The sequence below is a fragment of the Gossypium arboreum genome, chromosome 9, assembly GCF_025698485.1.
Source record: "Gossypium arboreum isolate Shixiya-1 chromosome 9, ASM2569848v2, whole genome shotgun sequence".
NCBI classification, from domain to species: Eukaryota; Viridiplantae; Streptophyta; class Magnoliopsida; order Malvales; family Malvaceae; genus Gossypium; species Gossypium arboreum.
Genome location: NC_069078.1, coordinates 71,035,912 through 71,052,296, shown reverse-complemented (window position 1 = coordinate 71,052,296; position 16,385 = coordinate 71,035,912). Strand labels below are relative to the sequence as shown.

Genomic DNA, 16,385 nt, shown 5'->3' with positions numbered 1-16,385 from the left:
TCCTGCTGGTACGATGGTTGTTGAAAGCCTAGAGTGGGTGGTGGTCTTTGATTACCTTGGCCTCCCCATGAGAAATTTGGGTGGTTCTTCCATCCTGCATTGTAAGTGTTATTATAAGGATTATTTTGAGACCGAGGGTTATTACCCATATCATTTAATTGCTCATTCTCTATGTTGTGGCCATAAGGTGGGTATTCTGAATTGCTCGATCCTCCTCCACTTGCTTCGCATTACATTACTGGGTGAACTTGTGAAGAACCAAGAAAACAGTTAATTTTTTTATTCAAAAGTTCTACCTGATTAGAGAGTATGGTGATCGAATCAATGTTAAAAACGTCGACTACTTTCATCGGCTTTGTCCTCATGACTTGCCACTGACAATTATTCAGTGACATCTCTTCTATGAATTCATAAGCATCCTCAGGTGTCTTATTATTGATAGTTCCTCCAATAGCTGCATCAATAATCTGTCTAGTCGAAGAATTAGGCCATTGTGAAACGTTTGAACATGTAGCCAGAGTGGTAACCCATAGTGAAGGCATCTTCTTAAAAGGTCCTTGTATCTCTCCCATGCATCATAAAGTATTTTTAAATCCATCTGCACAAAAGAAGAAATATCATTACGTAATTTGGATGTTTTAGCCGGCGGAAAATATTTTAATAAAAATTTTTCAGTCATTTGTTCCCAAGTAGAGATTGACCCTCGTGGTAAGAAGTTCAACCACTGTTTAGCCTTATTCCTCAACGAAAAGGGAAACAACCGAAGGCGAATGGGATCATCAGAAAGCCATTGATTTTAAAAGTGTCGCAAAACTCTAAGAAATTCGCCAAATGAGCGTTTGGGTCCTCATCCCGCAAACCATCAAACTGAACAAACTGTTGGATCATTTGAATGGTGTTAGAGTTTCAGTTCTAAATTATTTGCAGCAACAGTAGGCCTAACGATGCTCGATTCAGTTCCTGTTAAAGAAGGTTTAGCATAGTCATACATAGTACACGGAGCAAGATTCTGATTAGCAGCAATCGCAGGAGGTAGCGGATTTTCTTGGTTTTCAGCCATCTCCTCGGTTGTAATATGAATATCATCCTCTTGCTCTTCTTCTGTGTATCTTAGGCTTCGCCTTATTTCTCTTCAGTTTCTACAAATTGTGCGATCGATCTCACTATCAAACAGTAATGGTCCCGACGGGTTTCTTCTAGTCATACACTATAAAAACCTGCCAGGAGCGAATAAAAGAAAAATTAGAAAAGAAACTAAAAATTTAAATTGCAAATAAAGTAAAATGGATAAAGTAATAAAAATCGAGTGTTCCTAATATCTTAGTTCTCGGGCAACGGTGCCAAAAACTTTATACGTGATATTCGTAACGGGTTTTAAAAATTTATAATTAATCATTCTTGAAACTAACTATTATCACGATGAAGGCAAGTGTACCTATCAAACAGTAGTATAGCTTTAGCAAGACCAGATTGTCGAACCCAAAGGAACCAATAGTACTAGTAATTACATTCTTTTTATTATCTAGCCTAAAAATTAAGGGATTTGTTTATCTAAACTAATTAACTAAAATAAGGGTGCAGAGAAAGAAAATTGGGGAAAATACTTTTAGAAAATTCGATTGATTAAGACAATACCCAAGGAAAAATCCACCTAGACTTCACTTGTTATTTGACTCTGAATCAAACGATTTATTCATTTGACTTGCTCCGTAGAAATCCCTAAGTTATATTATTATCTCTCTCGAGACTAATAACGTCTAACCCTAGGTTGATTAATTGAAATCTCTTTCTAATTAACACCCTAGTGTTGTATTAACTCGATCTATGGATTCCCTTATTAGGTTTCACTCTAATCCGACAAAATCTTGTCACCCTATCTCTAGGCGTGCAATCAACTCCGCTTAATTATGACAAATTTACTCTTAGACAGAGACTTTTTCTCCTTTGAATAAGCACATAAACTTGAATCAATATCCTGGAATATTAAAACAAGAATTAAGAACACATAATTAAGAATAAGTTAAATATTTATCATACAATTCAGATAATAATAACAAGATCCGTCTTAAGTTTTATTCCCCTTAGGTATTTAGAGGGTTTAGTTCATAATTATGAAAGAAAACATCTCAAAAGAATGAAGATAACAAAACATAAAGAAAACCCAAAACTCCTAAAGGAAATTGAAGGTAGATCTTCAGTCTTGACGATGAATCCGGCTTCTGAGATGGATCAATCGGCTTTCCTTGAGTAATTCCTTGCCTCCTACTCCGTGTGTGTTCTAAGTGCCTCCTCAGGTGTTTAAATAGGCTTTAGAATTCCCAAGAGCCCTCAAAAGTGATCTTTTCTGAATAGGACTATACTTGGGTTCGACAGGGACACCCCCCGTGTGCGATTGCTCCAGGTCGTGGTCAAGGCTGTTAAATAGGCATGGGTGTGTAGTCTACCTGTGTAAGTCGTGCTTCGATCCTGAAAAATGGATACAGCCGTATGGCTTACCCGTGTGAGGAGATCCAGGCCGTGTTGATTTCCCATGTGGGTCTATTTTTTTTCAGTTTTCGGCCCGTTTCTTGCTCTTTTTACTCTCCTATGCTCACCTAAGTATAAAACATGAAATTAAAGAATTAGGAGCATCGAATTCACCAAATCTAAGGAGAAACCATCCATAAATGTGCCAAGCATGGGATAAAAATATGTATAAATTAATGTTTATCAGATCTTTTTAGACTTTGGGTTCCTAAGGAGATTATCAACAAAAAAATAAGCATTCCACCACCTCATCCTTCGTAAGGTCCCAATCGAATTATCTGGGGAGCTACCTCCACTGGTTCTTTCTCTCTCAAAAGCACTTATAAGAATATTCAAGAAGTCATTTTCAACTTAAAAGAGCGGCTCTGTGAAATACCATGGAAGTTTTACGGCCCTCATCGAATTCATTTTTTCATCTGATTGGTTCTAAAATAACGTCTCTTAACAAATGCTGAGAGGGTAAGACGAGGCTTCGGGAGTAGCTGTGCATGTGGCCTCTGTGGACATGATTATGAGGATGTTTGGCATATACTCAGAGATTGTAATGTTGCCAGAGGCATTTGGGACAAGCTTATCCCACAGCAATATCATTATGCTTTCTATTCTGGATCTTTTCTTGACTGGATGAGGAACAATCTTCAGATGCATTCTTCTTCTTAGGGTGGAATCGTTTGGCCATGTCTCTTTGGGATTATCATGTGGCGTATTTGGAAAAATCGAAACATGTTCATTTTTCCAAGGTATTACATGGGGTGCTGACAAAATTATTAAAATATCTTCCAGTTGGGCGAGACAATATTCCTCTACCTCAATGATTTCATCTTATACAGCACGAAGTCATTTTCATCATTGGCCCTTACTTAATAGCTGGGTGAGTTTGAGCACAGATGGCTTGGTGAGGTTTGATGAAGGCTTCATTGCAGATGGTGGCTGTGTGAGAGATCATAAGGGTGAATGGATCATTGGGTTTGCCAAATACTTGGGCAATTGCATTGTTTTAGAGGCAGAGCTTTGGGGAATACCTGATGGGCTAAATCTTATTTTGGATAGGCGTTTCAAGAAAATTATAATCCAAATTGACAGTATTGAAGCTATTAATGTCATCTTGGAGGATTCTTCAAAGAACTCTAGCTCTGCTTTGGTTAGGAAAATTCATCTTATCTTGAGGAAGATGGAGCAATGGAAAATTCAATTTATTCCTCGTGAGGAAAACTTAATTGCTGGTAGTCTGGCTAAGTTAGTTCATATTAGGAGCCTAGGTTTAAGATTGTTTGAAGAGCCTCTTTTAAGGGTCTAAGTTTTTTCCTTTGTATCTTTTTATTCACAAAAAAAAAAAAAAAGTTTTCAACTCCAAATAAGGTAAGTTATGTTGCTTGTCAAAGTGCCTGACTACAATGACCGCTTCTGCTGGCACTTCGACAACCACTTTAAAAACAATTGCCTCAATAATAAAATCTCTTTGTTCAAGCCTTCCATATTTAGAGCACAAATCTATATTCGGAAAGTAAGCTTTACTTCATCTTGATCTACCCAAATATTACCATATCAATTGACCTTAATAAAATGACAAAATATCTTTAAGCCAGCTTATATATTCTTGGATTGCATATCTCAATATAAAGGGTAAGTAGATTACATAAGAATCCTTGAAAAGTAATCTTACTTCATTCAATATCTTCTCTAATGATAAACACAAAATTTTTTGCACAAAATCCTCAAAAAAAGACAAGTAAATCATCAAAATATTTTGGTCAAGCATGCCAACAAATAAGACAAATTATGTTTCTCGCATAGTGTTGATCAAAATGGACTCTTCCGTAAACCACCTTTAAAATTTGTCTCAACATAATTAATATTAAAATATCTTCTTTTTTTTAATATTCCATCCACTAAACATTTTTGCATATCCAAGTGCAACGTCGAAAATAAGGTGGATGACAAGACCTTGATCATTCTAAAATTTTCAAATTTTGAGTTTAGATTATGCAAACTTAGAAATATTTTTACTTTAAATCTCATTAATTTTATTAATTAATATTGAAAGTGCATTTGGAATGAACTTTAGATGTACTATATGTATTTGTTATAATTAACTCTGATAATAAATAAGAAAATAAACATAAGAACAACATTAGTGAAAAAGATTAGTCTGCAAATATGATAAATTTAACTAAGCTCAGAGTTTGTTGTAACGATAAATAGAACGACAATAGTACATGTGAGAAAATAAAGAAAAGAAAGAAGAAACGACAAAACCAATCCTCGTTTACGCAGTTTGGACACAATGTGCCAACATTTGTGGAGCCTTGCTCAGCTATACTCTTATTCGTTCACCAAATCAAACAATCATAATAGTTTAACTCTATTGGCTAAAGCCCATAACCCCTTACAAGGCAAGTTCATGCAGCCCCAATAGAGAACAATAGTTCACTTAACATACATCAAAAACAACTTTCAACTCCACTCAAGAGTTTTCAACAACAATCAACAAAACAAAAAGAAAATAACAAAGGTTGATTGAAAATGTTGTAAATTTCTAGCTCTCCAAGCCATGTAACACCTAGAAAAATTGGCGCCTATTTATAAGCTAAAATACCAGCAAGATAATCTCCTATAACCAGCAAATAAATCCCTGTAAAATCCATTGGGAAAATATGATAATTATCTCTTAATTAATTCTTCATTAAACAAAGTGATAAGGATAAGAATTCAATCATTATCCAATAATCCCATAGCCTCAACAATAAGGACGGTTGGGGACTTAGAGTTCTAGTTGAACCATATTTCTTGTTTTGTAAAAAATGCCACACTTTTATTGGCCGCAAACAGTTGGCCAAAACTTTTCCATGGACCATTTTGATGGAGCATGCAAAATTTTAATTTCGTTCTAACAAGATATGGAACGAGCAGTAACAAAACCCCAACAATTAGCAATGGTCTATGCAATTCGATATAAAACCTATGTTTGTAAGGGTTTTGTCCTAAGACAAATCCATTACTAAAACATAGTACAAATAATTATTTAAGCTCGATCCATAAAACAAAATTTGCACCCTTACAATCACACTTTTAGTATGAATCCTCTCCTTTGATTAGCTCATTTTATTGAGAGTGGTAATCATTTGCCTAAACTAGAATGATTCGCACTTATAAAGATGTGATTCCTTTAATTAGCTCCTTCTATTGAGAGTTGTAATCATTTGCCTAAATTACAATAATTCATACTTATAAAGATGTGATTAGCCATGAATTATATGGTTCTTATTTAGCTTGATAAAAAAAAACTAAAAAAATTAGGCTCACTATAAATTGATGGTGCATGCATAGTTTTTATAAATTGATCAATCCAGTTTCATTAAAATAGGGTTAAGATGTTGTCTTTATCTTTAACCAGAATAATCCTTCATGTGTAGCTTTGATCATCCTTTCATTTAAAAGTCTCTTCATGTAGTATGGACTTTCGTAGTTTCTAGTTTCATTTTTCAAATAATTAACTCATTGTTTTGTTGTTTTATTTGTTTCATTAATCCATGTAAAAAATTATCAACACATAAAATGCAAAATTAGATTGTTGACCAATACCTATTGTTTGGACATGTTGCAACAGTTTGTGCAACAATTATTTCCGTTAACATTCTCTTCCTTTTTCATTTTTGTCAAAAATTTGCAAAAAAATAAAATCTTTAATGCCCAACAAAATAATGAACACATGAATCAAAATAAACATATTCTCCTATCAATTTCAACCAAGTAGTATGTTGAGTAGATATTAAGTCATTACAAACCAACATCTTAAAACATAAAGTCATCAAAGTCAAACAAAAACATGTATCAACAAAATATGCAGTTGTGCTCCTTTCGAAACAAACCAACTCCAGCTAACACCCTTAAACAACCAATTCCTCTTACACATATAAGACCCTTGCCTTATTTCTCTCACTTTTTGGAAAAAATATATTGTTAGAAAGCTTAGATTGTTGTACTTTTCATATCTACATTGTATTGAAGGACTAGATTCCTCCTCTTGTTGATAATATTGAGTTGTGCATTGAGAAAACAAAGATTAGGTTTCAAATGCTAAGTGTACTACCCATTTTAGAAACGTACAAAGTTGGAGTTGGGACACTTGTTGCAACATGAGTTTAAATAGGTTATATAGTCATCTCTACTTACAAAATAAATTCATTAGTGAGATGAGTTGTGTCCTTCACATAAGCTTGTCAAAGAGCTTGATGTCTTAAGTAGGAATATTCATTTGTTTTATCAACATTTAAAAATAAGTGATTGAAAAGACAAACTGATGTTAACATTCTTGGTTTCTATATGATTATATATTTGATAAACAATAATAAAATTAAGATCAAAAGTACACAATGTACCTATTTTGTGCAATAATACGTGAACACTTTTCCAAAGATGTGTAGTGATGAGAAGACATCTAATTACACACAACAACCAACTGTAAATCATATGTATTACTAAACTTCGAAGTTTTGAATTTCTTTGCTTTTTTCCCATGTGTTCCGAATCCTTTGAGTGAGAATAGCTTCAATGACATCATAATTTTCTTCATACTTAACTTTTACTTCTACTAGAAACCAATGCTTGATTCCATCTAAATCACAGAAGGCAATAAAATTTTCATTTTTGAATTTTCACCATGATCAAGTTGTATCTTAAGAAATTTGTTTATAAAATAACCTTTCTCTTTCACCAAACTGATGTGCAATCTCTTAAAAATCTATATGTCGATAATTTTACCTTAAAATTGTAACTTATATAAATCGTAAAATATTGTCAACATAGATAAACATACCTTTTACATCTAAGGCTTTCTCTTTGCTTGGCCCCATAAAGTACTTGTGAAGAAGCTTTAGTGGACTTTTTGTGGTGACTTATTGCAACATCTTATGAGACACATGATGTTGCTTTTTAATATTAAAAAGTAATTGAATAGCATCATAATTTTTTATTGTTTGGAAACTTCTATAGTTTATATGACCAAGCCTCTTCTTCCCTATATTCAGATATTAAGTTTTTGTTTTATTACATTTTAGAAGGTCAACAACTTTATAGCAATTATCTAATGTTTTGCCTCTTTTTATGATATGTATGTTATTATGATCCATCACAACGCAATTGCCTTATGTAGATGTTGCATGTAACCCTTGATCAAATAGTTGGCTAATAATGATTAAATTTGTCTTAAAACCTTGAATTTGGAAAGCAATCTTAAGATTTGGAAAACCATTAAAATGTAGAAGTATTTCCCATGGATCATTCATTTCTTTTCATCTCCAAATGGTACTCATCCTTGGTGAAAGCTTTGAAAGTCTTTTCAGCATGTAGTTTTCCCCTATCATATGTTTAAACATTTGTTCTAAATGCACCACAAGTTTCATGTAGTTACTTTTAAAGAGATATGAGCCACAAGAAAGGTTCTCTGATATTTTTTCCTTCATACTTGTTTATGTACGATTGTTCTCATTGTTCTTAATTGTGTTGCAACACCTAAGTCTAATAGTGACAAATCAATTTGCTCTTTTGTTTTTGATAGTTTAAAATAGGTGCTTGATTACTCAACTTCTTGGGATCATCTCAACTGGTTTAGCAACATCTCTTGCATTCACAAAAACTTTTATAAAAGTAAAGATTGAGGGTTACCAAAGTATTTAAGTCCTTTATGATCATGTTCACATTTTTTCTGCAAAGATTTCATCTATCTCTATATTCTTAGATCCTCGTTTCTTCAAAATTGTTTAAGCAACTACCAGTTCATTTGTGCTTCGTCAAGCTTGGCTTCAAGATCAACTATAAGAACATATTTATCTTTTACAAATTCACTTTTTGTTTCCCTTCCTTCATGCAAGTGATTTCTCTTCCCACTTTATCATTGATATTTCAAACAATATCCCATTTATCTAACATGTTTTTGTAGGCTTTTTGTATCTAGATCTCTGTTGCTTCACCATCACTTGATTGTTGGTGTCTAACTCTGTCTCTTAACATGTAAACACTACTTTTGATTTTCAAATGAAAGCAATGCAGTTGATTGATCTTTATCATTTGCATCTTGCTTTTAGTGTCATCATTACTCTAACTCATATTAAAAGATTTTTTCTTCTTCATTTTCAGGGTGTTCATACATTTTACCTAGATGTGACCATATCCTTAACATTAATGTCATTGGATCTCTCTTATATTTTCTTTAGGTTATTCTTCAATAATTATATATTTTCCTTTGTTTTTGCTACATCCCCTATTTACTTCTTTTTTTTTTTCTCTTTTTGGAGAACTTATGAATACTTTTTTGAAATTTTTGTTATAAGAGCCAATTGTTCTTGTAAATATTCTAAAGTGACAATTATTGATTTTATTTTTGCAACTAGAGTTATGACATTTAAGGAAATTTTTTTCCTTTTTTGATCATGTCTCATTTTGCTTTTTCAAGATTCATCTCAAACATCTATAAAGATCCAATAAGCTTATTAACATATATTGTGCTAATATTTTTTGTCTCATTTATGGCTGTGACTTTTAGAGAGAATCTCTTAAGAAGAAAACTTAATATTTTATGAAGCAACTTTTCATTTGAATATTCATCAATTGTGCAAAAGCCTCATTAGTGACGTTTCACAATTTTACATAAAATTTAAATATAGTTTCATTTTCAGACATCATGGAAGTTTCAAACTTAGTTGCTAACATTTTTATTTTTGACATGTTCACTCTAGATGACCCTCATGAGTAGTCTTGAGTACTGTCTAGGATGTTCTTGTAGAAATGCACTTGGAGATACACCTAAATTCTTAAGGATCAATACCATTAGAATAACATTAAATGCATGTGAGTTGAAGTTTACTATATTATCCTTCTTTGCAGTCCATTTTGCTTATAGATTTACTATTTTTATCTTATTTTTGTTTGTTTTTTTTACTAGGCCCTAATCTTGTTAAGTTGCCTCTCTAGGCTTTGTCATCAATAGATTTGATGAACGCTTACATCATAACCTTCTAGTAGGAATAGTTTATCTTGTCCAAGAGTGGTGGTCTTGATATTGAGTTACCTTCCTTCATTGAATCCAAATCAATAACAAGACATAAGACTACATCAATTTCTTCAAGTGTTAGGCTTTAATATCAATTAAAAGTGTATTTGATATTAACTTATTGCACATACTTATTTTAAGTACTTGTTAGAACAAATTGTGATAAAAAATAAGAAAAACAAACAAAAAATAACACGAACAATTATTTATCTAGTTCATTATAAGCCAACGCTTATAGGGCTTTGTCAAGAGGTGAATCCACTATTAAGATACACTACAACCAATTTTTAAGCCTAGCCTATTACTCAAATATTTCAGCCTCATTATTTCATTTTTAGTGTGAATCTTTTCCTTCACTTAGCTTCTCTTATTGAGAATTATAATCATTTGTCAAATAACAAATGATTTACACTCAGAAAATGTTCCTAATAATAAAATATATTGTGTATTTGGCTCGATAAAAACATTAAAAAAAATGAAGCTTACTATGAATAAATAGTCCGTGTATAGCTTCAATAAGCTGATCAATTTAGTTTCCTTAAAATAGGGATAAGATGTTGTCTTTATCTTTAACTAGAACAATCCCTTATAAGTTGCTTATATCATTCCTTCGTTTAAACGTCTTTTCATGTAGTATGGAGTTTCGTAGTTTCTGGTTTCTTTTTAGATAATTGAATATTTATTTTACTCATATATTTATTTCTATAAATCCATGTAAAAAATTGCAAACACATTAAATCTAAAATTAGGTTCTTAGCCATGCTACAGTAAGCAATGCAACAGCTCTTTACACTAATAAATATCTTTATTTCAATGGAAAACTCCAAAAAAATGTTAAGATGCTTATAAGAATTTTTAAATATATTTTTTAAAATTTTAATATGTTATCAAAAAAGCAAAAATCAATTTGCTCTTTGTTCAAATTAATGTCCCAAATGTTGTCTGGATAGATGTTTGAACACACATATCAACAGGGCAATTTAACAACAGTTTATAAACAAAGAGTAAGGTATGGAGAGAAATCAGCACACAATATTTCTTAACATGGTTCGAATTCACCAATCTTACTCTGTAGAGCCTAACTTAGTGAATTGTTGGGTATCGACCCTATTAAGCAATGAACAAGCAAAAATAATTTAAGAAATTGAGAAATTGAACACACAAATTTAATATAAAAAACCCATCCAAAGAGGATAAAAAATCATAGGCAAAAGTAATTTTACTATAATGGCAAAAAAACAAAGAGTACAAAATATGGAGACAAAAAACTAGACCCTGAAACCCAAAAACAAAAAACCCTTAAAACATAAACACAAAACTCTCTAAAAGTGTTATGATTTCTAATCTTTTAATGAGTGTGATTTCTAAGGTTGTAAAAGAGTCTATTTATAGGCTAAATTCGTAGGTCAAATAAATTATACTAATAAATGCTAAATATATTATACTAATAATTATTAAATCTTCTAGAAAGAAAATATATTTTGTTTAACTTGACTTGCAAGCAATCTCTTAGAATTGGGTCACACAACTCTAACAATCTCTACCTTGACACGAATTCTCACAACGTCATATTTTCCAAAGCCCACCACAGACCTATCTTGAACTATGCAGGGATTTAACTGAGTTGAATTTGTGCTTATAAGCTGGAAGACTTTTAGCCTTCGACTTATGCACTGCAAAATCAAAACTAACCTGAATTTGATTTTCATGAACATAATGCCCTAACTTTTGAAAACCTGCATCCAAAAGAGAACCTCTTTTCATCGAAACAGTCATACATTTTTCCCTCTTATGACCAAGTTGTCTCTGCTCCAAACGAGTTGACTTTGAGATAACGAACGATGGACGTCCGATTTCACTGGTCACTATAGAACCTTCCACAATATAAAGATTGTTGGTTCATATACCTTTTAACAAAACAAGAGTCTCATGAGACACCTTAATGTCGTTCGACTCGATGTTGATTCTGCAACCTTTAGAGTCTAAAATACTCAAGGAAATGAGATTCTTTCATAAATTAGGTACATACTTGACATCTAAGAGTGTCCTAATCGTCCCATCGTGCATCTTAATTTTGACAGTACCAATACCGATTACGTTACTAGATAAATCGTTTCTCATGCACATAAATCCACATTTAACTGAAATATATATGAAGAATCATTCTTTGTTGGGACACATGTGAAAAGAACATCTTGAATCTAGGATCCACTCAGATGTAAGGTTGAAGCTATTGCTCGTTAACACTAACAAGAAATCATCATCTCTTTCATCGACCAAATTAGCACCAACTACATATTTCTCGTTACTCTTAGCAACCCTTAAATTTCACAGTTTATAATAATCTGCTTTGACATGACCTAACTTATTATAATAGCGACATCTTTTGTCTCGTTTCTTTGATGCTACCAAAACGGAATTTTGCCTATCTGCCTTGGTATCTAAACCAAACTCATTGTCAAATTTATTTTTACTCAACAAATGACCCTTCACATCATCGAACGAGAGTTTGTCTCTACCATAAATCAGGGTCTCCCTGATAAACTTGTATGAAAAGGGTAATGAGCACAATAATAGCATAGTCTAGTCTTCATCGTTAATCTTAACCTCAACATTCTTTAAATCATTCAAAAGAGTAATAAATTAAATAATGTGATCTCTAAGAAGCTCACATTCGTTCATGTGAAACATAAATTATTTCAACATTAAATGGTTAGATAGAAACTTAGTCGTATAAAGAGTTTCTAACCTTTTTCATAAGGCGAATGAGGTTTTCTCCATCATTACCTCTTGTAATGCCCTATTCGAGAGGCACAACTGGATTGTCAATAGGGCATTTTCATCAAGCTTTTCTCATTCTGTCTGATCTAGATTCTTAGGTTTTTTCTTGGGAACGACCTTTTTTAGCTTGGTTTGAATCAGAATTTCCAACATCTGAACTTGCCACAAATTAAAATTTGTGACACTATCGAACTTCTCAATGTCAAACCTTTTTGTTGCCATCTTTAAACGGGCTGATATACGAAAAAATTAAACTAGCTTTGATACCACTTGTTGAGGGTCGACCCAATTAAATGACGAACAAGTAAAAATAGCAGAAGAAATTGAGAAATTGAACACACAACTTTAACGTAAAAAAACTCCTCCAAAGAAGATAAAAAATCACGGGTAAAGATAATTTTACTATAATAGCAAAAGAATGAAGAGTACAAAAGATGGAGATAAAAACTAAATCTCAAACTCGAAAACAAAGACCCTCAAAACATAAATAAAAATTCTCTAATAGTATTATGAGTTTTAATTTTTAATGGGTATATTTCTTAATGTTGTAAAAAGTCTATTTATAGGTTAAATTCATAGGTCAAATAAATTATGCTAATAAATGCTAAATATATTATACTAATAAATACTATATCTTCTAGAAAGAAAATATATTTTGTTTAACTTGCTTGCAAGCAATCTCTTAGAACTTGAGTTACACAACTCTAACATGAATGATTTTATTCAACAATTATTCAAATCTCCTATTGGCTAAAGCCCAATCTAGCAATACATAAACAAGTAATTGCAACCCCAACACCCCAATTTGTTAGAATTAAGTGACCCAAATTCTTATTTAAATAAAATACGATGGAAAATAAAATAAAAGTAAAATCCATATAGAACTAGACTTCTTTTATTTTATTTTAGAATAAGGTTTTTAAACCTTATTAAACTCCATCTATTTTATATTGATTAGGATAAGGTGTTTCAATCCTACTAGAATATGGCTTTGCAAGCCTATAAATAGACATAGTCTATTCCTCTTGTATTTGAGTCAAATTTTTCGACATAGTGAATTTTCTTCTCCTCTGCCCGTGGTTTTTTCCCGAAAGGGTTTCCACGTAAAATTTGTGTGTTCTTTATTTTATTTATTTTATTCTATTTATTTTTCACAAAGTGGTATCAGAGCTTCCGGGTTATTCATCTCGATCACGGTAATGGCGTCTTTGAAGTATGAAATTTCCATTGTTGGATCGCAACACCGATTTGCGTTGTGGCAAATTAAGATGCAAGCGCTTCTTGCAGATGGATCTAGAGGATGCCCCGCTAGGATAGATAAGATGCCTTCGACATTAACAGATGAAGAGAAGAAGCGTAAGGATCGAAGGCATTAACACAATTACATCTGCATTTGTCCAACGAAATTTTGCAGGATGTGATGAAAGAGAAAACCGCCACGCATTATGGAAGAGGCTAGAACAAATATGTATGTCGAAAACTCTAACAAGCAAGTTGCATATGAAGCAGCGTCTTTATGCTCATCGTTTGGAGGAAGGTGCGTCTGTACACGAACACTTAACAGTGTTTAAAGAAATTCTCTCAAACTTGGAGGCCATGGAGGTTCAGTATGATAAGGAAGATCTAGGGTTGATTCTACTTTGTTCGTTGCCTGCCTTATTCAACCTTTAGAGACACGATTTTATATAGCCGAGTCTCTCACAGTTGATGAGGTTTATGATTCTTTAACCTCGTATGATAAGATGAAGCATCTTGTGGTTAAACCCAACTCTCAGGGAGAGGGTCTCATTGTTCGTGGGAGACAAGACCGGAATGTTGATGATAATCGTGGTAGAACACAGGAACGGAATCCTCGTGGTAAATCTAAGGGTAGATCGAAATCTTCAAACAGAGGTAAAACTTGCAACTTCGCAAGAAGAAAGGGCACATTAAATCTGAAAAGCTATAAACTACAAAATAAGATTAAAAGGAGGTCGCGAATCAAAAGGAAAACAGCCGAAAATTCGGTGAAGTCGATGTTGTAGAAGACTACAACGATGGTGAACTTCTAGTTGCTTCATCAATGATTCTAAAGTAAGCGAGGAGTGGATACTTGATTCAGTGCACCTTCCACATGAGTCCCAATCGGGATTGGTTTACAACTTATGAAACAGTATCTAAAGGTGTTGTTTTGATGGGAAATAATGCTTCATGTAAAATCGCAGTGTTGGAACAATTAAAGTTAAGATGTTTGATGGAGTTGTCGAACACTTAGTGACGTGCGGCATGTTCCGAATTGAAAAGAAATTTAATTTCGTTGAGTACTCTTGATTCAAAAGGGTGCAGATACACATTGAAAGTGGGGTTTTAAAGATTTCAAAGGGTCCTTGTTGTGATGAAAGGGCAAAGAAAGATTGCCAAGTTATATGTTTTATGTGGTTCTATCATATCGGTGATGCAAATTGCCGCTTCCTCTTCCTTGTCGATGATGATATTACTAAACTTTGGCATATGCGCCTAGGGCATATGAGTGAGAATGGCATGGCGAATTAAGCAAAGAGGACTTCTTAATAGGCAAGGAATTTGCAAACCGAATTTCGTGAGCACTGTGTTTTGGGAAGCAAAGAGAGTTCGATTCACTAGAGGAATCCATAACACGAAGCAAACGTTGGAGTATATCCATTCGATCGTGGGGGCCGTCCAGAGTGCCTTCGAGAGGTGGAGCTAATTATATGCTAACCTTTATTGATGATTTTTCCGAAAAGTTTGGGCGTTCTTCCCAAGCGAAAAGCGATGTGTTTTCCACATTTAAGTCTTGGAAAATTATGATTGAAAAACAGACGGAAAACAGATAAAATACCTCCGCATGCACAATGGCTTAGAGTTCGCTCGATGAGTTTAATAGATTGTGCAAGTCGGAAGGATCATGAGACACTTGACAGTTCGTCATACTCCACAAAGAAAACGGCGTTGCGAACGAATGAACGAACGATCATGGAGAAGGTTCGATGTATGTTGTCAAATGCCAACTTACCAAGTCATTTTGGGCGTAAGCGACCTCTCATCGCATGTTTTTGATCAACCGATCTCCATCCGCTGCCATTGAGAAAAGACTCCACAAGAGGTATGGTCCGTAATCCCGCTAATTATTCGATTTAAAGATTTTGGGTGTCCTGCGATGCTCATGTTGATAATGGAAAATTGGAACCGAGATCCATTAAATGCGTTTTCTTGGTTATAAAGTCGGTGTAAAAGGCTATAAGTTATGGTGTCCTGAAAATAGAAAAGTTGTGATTAGCAGAGATGTTGTTTTGATGAAACCGCTATGCTACCTAACTTATCTCTTAAAGACTCTTCCAATAAAGAAAACCAAAAGCGGTGGAGCATCGATTAATACTGTAATCAACTCCTCAAGCCAAGACAAAATTGAGAATAGAGTTGCTTCTTCACCGCAATACTCTATCGCCAAAAACAGGACAAGAAGAGAAATTAAACCTCCAAAGAAGTATGCCGAGGTTGATCTAGTTGCTTATGCTTTAAATGTGGTGAAGATATAGATGCGAATCAAGAGCCATTTAATTATTCGAGGCGATTAGTGTGAAGACTCGTAAAAGTGGATGTTTGCTATGCAAGAGGAGATGGAATCACTCCACAAAAAAGTAAACATGGGATCTTGTAAAACTTCCTAAAGGTAAAAAGGCATTTTCGTTGTAAATGGGTGTTTAAAAGGAAAGAAGGGACTCAGGAGTTGAAGAACCCGGATATAAAGCAAGGCTTGTTGCAAAGGGTTACAGATCAAATTCCAGAGTGGACTTCACAGATGTGTTCTCTCCAGGTTGTTAAGCATAGTTCGATTCGAGCTTTGCTTGGTATTGTGGCCATGCATGATTTGGAGCTTGAGCGGTTAGATGTAAAACGCATTTTGCATGGAGAACTTGAGGAAGATATTTACATGCAACAACCAGAGGGTTTTATAGTCTCGAAAAAGAGGACTATGTTTGCTTGTTGAAAAAGTCCCTTTACGGTTTGAAACAATCACCAAGACAAGGGT

At 33.6% G+C, this 16,385-nt stretch overlaps 1 non-coding gene across 1 annotated transcript; it reads left to right on the top strand.

The window, feature by feature from the left end:
- Nucleotides 1-524: 524 nt before the first annotated feature.
- On the top strand, nt 525-631 carry LOC128281244 (small nucleolar RNA R71). The gene has a single exon (XR_008271457.1). It is a non-coding gene; the product is annotated as a small nucleolar RNA R71 (small nucleolar RNA).
- The last annotated feature ends 15,754 nt before the right edge of the window (nt 632-16,385 follow it).